Here is a 7,905-nt window from a genome sequence, read left to right on the forward strand (position 1 = left end):
TTCTGCAGAATCCTCCTCCTGTCAGGACCCCACTGAAGACAATCATGACCCGTCTCCTGGGTTTTTATCAGGAGATTTTCTTCAGCTTTGGCAGTAAGCAGGCTGATTCCAGTAGTTTGTGACTTGGTATATTTAAGTTGTTCTGCCTTCAGGACAGAGAGATTCAGTATAAATGTTTATTCCAGGCTTTGAAACCACATTCAGACCTTTGTGTAGGAAAATAGGATTTGCAGAAAGTATAATTAACTGAATAAATCACACGTGAACAGTCCAAATATACCCTATAAACATATATTTTAGAGATGAATGGGCTCGGCTTGGTGTGGAGGGCCTCCGTGTTTATCAAGCTTCTCAAAGTGCCATTTTAGTCTTAAGTGCTGAGAATTCATGAAATTTACTCCTACTTTTAAACTTACTCAAAGCTAAGAATCACTCTCACTCTCCCAGTTATTTGAGAAGCTCCGGAGGTCTCTCATGTGGTCAGGAGCTGCCAGTAGGGCTTGTGATGGCGCTGTGGAGACGGAGACATGCAGAGAGGAGAGGAAGAATTCTTTGTCAGTGAGTTGGTGAGGGAGGTCATCTCGCCACTGAATTTACGCAGTAATGCGTTTCTTTGCCACAGGACAAACGCTGCGATGCTGATGAGAAGCCGAAAAGTCATTTTTATCTTTCATTTATTAATGTGTAGGCCTAGATCATAATGTATTATCTGGAAAATTCTTTATTAAATGTGTGTTGAATATAAACTCCTCTCAGGAATTTCACCTGTCAGTGTGAATTTGTCTGAGAATATTCTTAAAGAAGGAAATCTCTTCAGTGATTGGTCCTTGGCGACATCGTCATCCAAAGTCCTGTTTGCGGCGCAGCAAAGTGTCGTGAATCAGCACTAAGACTGAAACTTAAGATTTAGTCCTGCACTTCACTCAAAGTAGGACTGAGATGCTTGATAACTAACTTTTAAGCTTTGAGCCAAGAATGTTTTTACTCTTGAGTCGGTTCTTTAGCAGAGTTCTTATGAGTAATTCTGAGAAGCTTGATAAATACGGGCCCTGGTTTCGGTCTCGGCTGTTTGAGTTAATCAGAGCTGGAGAAACTGATGAAGAACATCGCAGAAGACAAAACATGAAGATGGGAGACTGAATCCAAGCAGGAACACGAGGAGGTGAGCGTAGTTTTACGTGAATAACAACCAAGCAAACTGAAGTTTCACAGAAATTAGTGGTGAAAGGACAGCACTGGGGAATAAGTGGTGTCGTCCTCCCCTGTTGGGCGGCGGCTTCTCCACCCGGGTGTAAATGGCTCTTTCCAACCATCCGTCCTCTCTGTCTAACATGTGGTCCAGTTGATTTTAACCTTGACAACTGACAAGCTGCCAAGGTGTGTCGGCGCTCCTTAAAAGTAAAAACCAGACGTTTGTTCAGAGGCCTTCTGTAGAACATGGACCTGACAGTGAGACACGTTGGACATCTTCCTGTCTTCTAAGCACGATGTGTCTCTGACATTAACGAGCGTCTTTGCTGGCCTCCGGTGCTTTAACATCCCGTCCTGCTGCAGCGCTGTCCGGCCTTTTGTGCCTGAACGGAGGCGTCAGTGTGGGGTGTGATGTTTTGGAAAGAAATGATGAACGTCTTTCCAGTTAGTTTCCAGCACACGCAAACACAAAACCATGATCAGTCCAGGGTTAGGGTGATCCCGTGTGTGTTGGAGGTGATAGGGCGTGACTTCCTGCTGCTCCCTCTCATCTCTCTGGAGGTGATGATGGGAAGAGGCCGCGTTCATCACACTTCATATGCAAAGAGCAGCACACACACTTAGTGAACCTCGTAAACCTCTCGTAGAAAACAACTCAAAGACTTTAACCCTTAAATACCTCAGACCCCGGTCCAGCAGATTAAGCTGCAAGAGCTTTTTATTAACAATAACAAGTCATGAATTTGTATGTTTCAGCGTAACCTGTTCTCGTCTCACAGGCTGACCAAACCCACATGGGTCAGCACGGTCCTCACTAATCACACTTTGTAACATGCTCTGCTGCAGAAGGACAGGTGTTTTTGTTGGAGTCGGTCCACTGAAGCAGTTTCTGTTTCTGGACAAACCAAAGACTTTTGGAAGTCGTGGATCAGTCCCAGCTTTCACTTGGGAAGCTACCTTGAGGATATCTTGACAGTTCAGAGCTCCTGTCGTCTGAGCTCAGGCTCCAGTTCAGTGATCACATCCACACAAAACAAATTCCTCATCGTCAGCAGCTTCCAGTCCATCTTCAGCAAAGCTGCTGTCAGCCAAAGGAGAGTTGTTCGGAACTCCGGTAGGAAAAAAGCCAGCTAGCCACCGGAGCACCGGCAGAGTCCCCGTTGGGCGGGTCGCTTGGTGGCCGCTTGAGCAGCTCGTTACAAAAGCAAAGACGGAGATGTGAGCAGCTGGAGCGGCGAGACAGAAGACAGGTTGTGGGTTTAGCTAGCTGGATATTTAGCTTTTTTATTTAACCAGGTGAGTCTGATTGAGACTAAAATCTCTGTTGAGGTAGAGAACAGTTTCCAGTACACATACGTATAAGCCCCTGTGTTGAATAAGGCGGAAACGTGTTCAAACGTGTTCAACTATTCATAAAATCGAAGTGCTCGTCAATTTCACCTTTTGTCAACTGACCAATCACAGCCTGGACGGGGCGGGACATAGAAATGGTTTGACGTGCTACAGTAAACTTTCAAATGTTGAACTCCTGCATGAATGATTCTGATTCTTGATGAGACAGCAGCATTAACTGATTAAGCTGTTTTTACTGCACAAGTATTTAATGACTGAAACTGCAGTTTTATCCAGCTGGAATTAATTTATACTAGTGCTGTTGTATAGTGTACTATTACATAAAATGACAATATAGTACAATTAAATAATTTATATATCAACATACTAACAGTATGCTATTAGATTGAAATTGAACTTTTTATCTAATGTTATCATATTACACTAAAACACTCATTAATTCTAGTTTCTCCTCCATGTTGTAGAAAGAGCCAGTATGTGCTCCTTCTGGCCTCCTGCTGAGAGCAACACGTTCCTCGCGTTCTGTTTTACTGAAGTTATTGTAACTCTGTCCAGTAGTCTTGTTTTCATCAGGTGTGGGTGCTGCTGCTGGATCGGGAATCCGTCCCTGGTTCAAAAACTACACAAGCACCAGTCACAGTAAAGGTTTTTGTGATGACTGATCAGTTTTTTTAAAAATGTTCAAAACTTCTGTTTCAATATTTTAAAAAGCTTTAACAAAATATTAATGCCGAGGTGTGCAGATACCAGGGTCTTCACTTCCCGTCCTCTATGGTTTCACACCACATCTGAACACAGAACAGAACACGTAGTGTACATATGTGCATAATAAATAGTTTGTTAAACTCGCTGTGCTCCTAAATTTCTTCGTGTGCTCCTAATTTTTTTCATTTAGGAGACTAGAAGCGGCAACATTTCTCGTGACTTTTATTTTTATAAGTCAAAGCAGCAAAAGCTTGCTCATTTCACATTTATTCACAGAGCTGCTTTGTGCACCGCGGCGTCGTCAGAGCACTGTTGTCTAAAATCTGTGTTTAGATAACCCAAGGATGTCCACATACTTTTGGCCATATAGTATACTTGATATTATACCTCCATCTGTTGTTTACAAACTGAATCCTGATAGTTTTTTGGCAGCAGGGTGTAAAATGTGAAGTGAAGTTGGTGGAAGGGGCCTTTAATAAGAGGCCGAGGCGGGGGTGTCCACATACTTTTGGCCACATAGAGTCCAACAGGAGGACCCGGGCAGACCTGTGTACTTGAGATGTTTGTTGTTTGTGTCGTGTTTCACAGATGAGAACAGGAAGCTCGGCGCAGACGCTGCTGCAGAGTCTTTATGGGCGAGCAGCGACCTCTCTCTCTCTCTCTGTTCTGGTCATGCTCGGCCGCCCAGTTGGCTGCCTCCGTGTTGAACTCGGTGTGTGAGAGAGATATTCGGATGTACGTAACTCACCGGCTCTTTAAGCGTCCCTTATTCCCCGACATCTGGACTGCGAGTGTGCAGGAAACTGATGCTGAACACAGACACAGTTATATGAGAGAGGCTAATATAACGTTTGGTAACACTGAGGTCACAGTCTGACTCCGCACCGGTGCAGATAAATGAAACTCTTATTTTGAAGGGTCGCACCGCGGTGGCTGTGGCAGCAGCTGCGAAGCCGCTCAGAGTCTCCAGGACTCACACACGTGAAACATAAGAACAAAGTTTGGTTTTATTACGACTGGTGAGATCTGCCGCCCAACACTTTCTCCAGAGGGAGACATCGCAGCAGTCCCTGCTCCTGGTCCTGGTCCTGTCCCTGCTCCTGGTCCTGGTCCTGTCCCTGGTCCTGGTCCTGGTCCTGTCCCTGGTCCTGGTCCTGTCCCTGCTCCTGGTCCTGGTCCTGTCCCTGCTCCTGTTCCTGGTCCTGTTCCCTCTCTCCAGAGGTTCGACCCGTCCATGACGCGGACTCGACTTCGTCTGTTCCAGACTCGTCACAGAAAAGTCTGATCGCGGTCCCAGAGGATGGACATCGGGATGAAACCAGTCAGCTGCTCACAGGGGCTGACGACCTCCAACATGACCGCCAAAGGAGAGTGGGGTTGGGGGGGGTTAGGCCACCTGACGCCCCTCTGAGTTACATGGTGAGAGAGGATGTGGCGTTCAGGGACAGATGGTTAAACTCAGCCGCCCTCTCTGATTACTCTGAATCAGAAGTTATTACTGAGGAGAAGCAGAGGCCGGCGCTCAGCGTGTCTCTGCTAATCGAAGGTGACAGGGACGAGATGCAGGTTCAGCTGCAGCCGGCAGAGTGTGTGAGGTGTTTATGGCGGAAACACACACACAGACTCAGGGCTCGGGACTCCCTCATATGACGTCCAGCGGGAGTTTCTCTGGAAACCACTTCCTGATGTGGGCCGGATGGGGAGAGAGAGAGAGAGAGAGAGAGGTGTTGTGCAGCTGCAGCAGCTGGATTTGACATTAAAGCAGCTGCGACCCACGATGCACTGCTCTGCACGCCGGTAGCCAATGAGAGGACAGCCTTCACTCACGCACACACCTGTCGCCTCCAGTCTGGACAGGATGTGTACCAACGGTCGCCATGGCAGCGCCGGCCGCACTCCTCTTTTTTCCTCTTCGTTTCTGTCAGAGGAAGCGGAGATGGATTCACCAGCAAACATCAGCCACGTCGCCGCGCGTCCATCACCCGATGCTGTCATCATGAAAATAATAAGTTTATTTATCCAAACAGGAGGGCGGTCACCGAGACCCACAATGCAATGCTTTGTCTGCTCTCCCGCTCGCCACAGAGCGACCTGCGGACAGACTGACGTGAGCGTGCAGAATCCCAGAGCCGGCTCTCGTCGGTCCCACCGGACCTGAAGCAGAGGTGACGTCGCCCGCCGCGTTTTGACCCCGTCAGACGATAAAACAGACAGAGGAAGAAGAGGAAAGAGGAATATTGGAAAACGAAGCGGAGTTATGAGGAACCCACCTGTTTCCTCCAAACACAGCGGCTTTGTGTGTCGGGCTGTGAAACAGCTCAGCAGCCTCCAGCTGCTAAAAGGCTGATGCTCCTCAAACTGCTTCAGTTTCAATGCGAGAGCGCGGCGACGTCTTCACCCACAGCCGGTCACTGATCGCAGCGCAGTAAAATCCCATCGGGGGTGTTTTTATGAAGCCGGTAACTGAAGCAGCCTGTCGACTGATGGAAACTCTTTGCACAGCCTCAGAGCTGAACTCTACAGACGAGGAGGTGACGATCAAAGTATTAATCACGCAGCTCTATGTGGAACTCTTACTGTCAGGCGTAACGTTACTGTTAACAGAATGGCTGTAGGTCATAACGTCACCTCTCCGTCTTGGCGTGGTCATCCCGCTCTAAAGGGTCACCGATGGTCACCGTTTGGACACAACTAGCCGCAGCTTCTCTTTCTACATCCACTTTGTGTTGCACAACATTTTGTTAGCACTATTAGGAAATGTGCAAACACGTACCATTGGCCTTTTTCCTGAAACCTGGATAAACAAACAGACCGAGCAAAGCGGTCTGTAACATTCCTCCAATATGGAATCTCCTCTCTCCACATCTGACTCTCGTTTCCACCGGCGTCTTCCTGCAACCCCTCGCCTCTCACGAGGTTTCAGTTGCTGTAACTGGAATTAATATTATACTGGTGATAAGCTCTGTTATTATTATGAATTATAACGAAGACACTAATATTGGCCTGTCTCCTGTTGATCGTCATGTCCCGCCTGATGAATGGACTTCCCGTTCTGTCCCTCTCTCTCTGTCCAAACCCACAGTAGGAGTTGAAGCCCGATGGTTTCTTTGAAATACATGAATAAGATTTTCTCAAACCTGTCTGTAATTGTTCAGAAACAAGAACCAGGACTCCTTGAACCTTTTTTGATCTTAAACGTGCTCATCACTTATCCCATGAACAACTCCTCCAAACTGTGCGGTCACGTGACCAATTTTGTCTGTGGTTGCCGAGAGACAAGGGGCAGCTTAACCTCCCCCGCAGGCTCAAATCGCCCCGCTCTCGCCTACCTGTTGTCAGTGTCAAATAAAGCAGCTGGCGATCTGATAGACCTCATGTAGGACAGTTCAATAACGTAGCTGCACATCACCACCGGTAACCGAACCCCATTACCCCGAGCTTTGCACCTACTGCGGCCGTCTGTCTGCCTCCTGCCCCCCAGTTAACCATCGTTAGCGTAATAAATGGGCCTATTTAAGTTTGTTAGTTGATTGACGAGCACTAATTATTCCCTCAGTGGAACAGTGCTGCTTTAATTTAAGCACTGATTACTGGTGATTATGTTTTCATGTTCTTCAGTTTGAATCTTCAGCAGCTCGAGTCCTGCGCGTCTGTATCTGTTTAAAATGACAAACCATTGCAGCTGTCTGCTGTACAGTTTGGTGTTCAGGATCGTGATGTTCACAGTCTGAAGGTGACTCACTGTTCCTGTTTACAGCTGTAATGACGGTCATTACGACCCCACCCTCCAGTCACTTCTTCTTTTTCAGATCCCACCGCTCCCTCATCTGACCTCATCTAACCCAATCTAGTCCTGTTTCATCTCTCTGGATGGTTTTTATCACGTTCCCATCGTTGATCCTCGCTTCTTATTTATTTATCTGCACTCATCTCTTTTCCTGCTAAGATCCAGAACTGTAGTTTAACCTGCAACAGTTAGTTTTCTTGGCACTAGGGGGCAGCAGAACAATCTGTCAACACAACATCGGACATGTTATCAGGGTATAAACTAGTTCTGGCATGTGATCAATCAGCTTCCACAGCCAGCAGGTTCGGGTTCTGGACATTTCCTGAACAGTTCAGAAACTCTTCATCATGTATTTAAACTTTCACAGAATCTCCTGTAGCTTTATTTAAAAGTAAAAAAAGTAGAAAACATTGAGTATAGAACTCAAATCCTTTTTTTTCTTCTATAAGGCTGAATATTGAAGTGGTCTAGAACTCGTTGCCCTGACCATCCAGGTTCAGCTGGTTCACATAATCTACAGCCATCGTCCAATCACAGCCTCTCTTTTCTTTCTCTTTCTGTTCTTGCTCTCTTTGAACTCTGGTGCTCTCCAACACTCCAGAGCATCGGCCGTGACTCAGTCCAATTATAACCCTACAGTCTTTACATCCTGGACCCACTGACCCCCCCCCCCCCCCTCCTGCCCGGCCTGAGCTCGCGATCAGAAGCGGCGTTCTTCCATACAACAACAATGCCGAGGTCGTGACCTTTGTGAACACGGCTGCAGGGTTTGTCCCCGCTGAGGACGGTCACGTTTCTGCTCGTCCTCTCTGCCGGGACATGAGCTGAGACGGACGTCCTCCTCGTTCACTGTGTCACCGTCGGATCAC

The sequence above is a fragment of the Micropterus salmoides genome, unplaced genomic scaffold (assembly GCF_014851395.1).
Source record: "Micropterus salmoides isolate LMB-PRFRI ecotype aquatic unplaced genomic scaffold, ASM1485139v1 Ms_hic_scaffold_1, whole genome shotgun sequence".
NCBI lineage: Eukaryota > Metazoa > Chordata > Actinopteri > Centrarchiformes > Centrarchidae > Micropterus > Micropterus salmoides.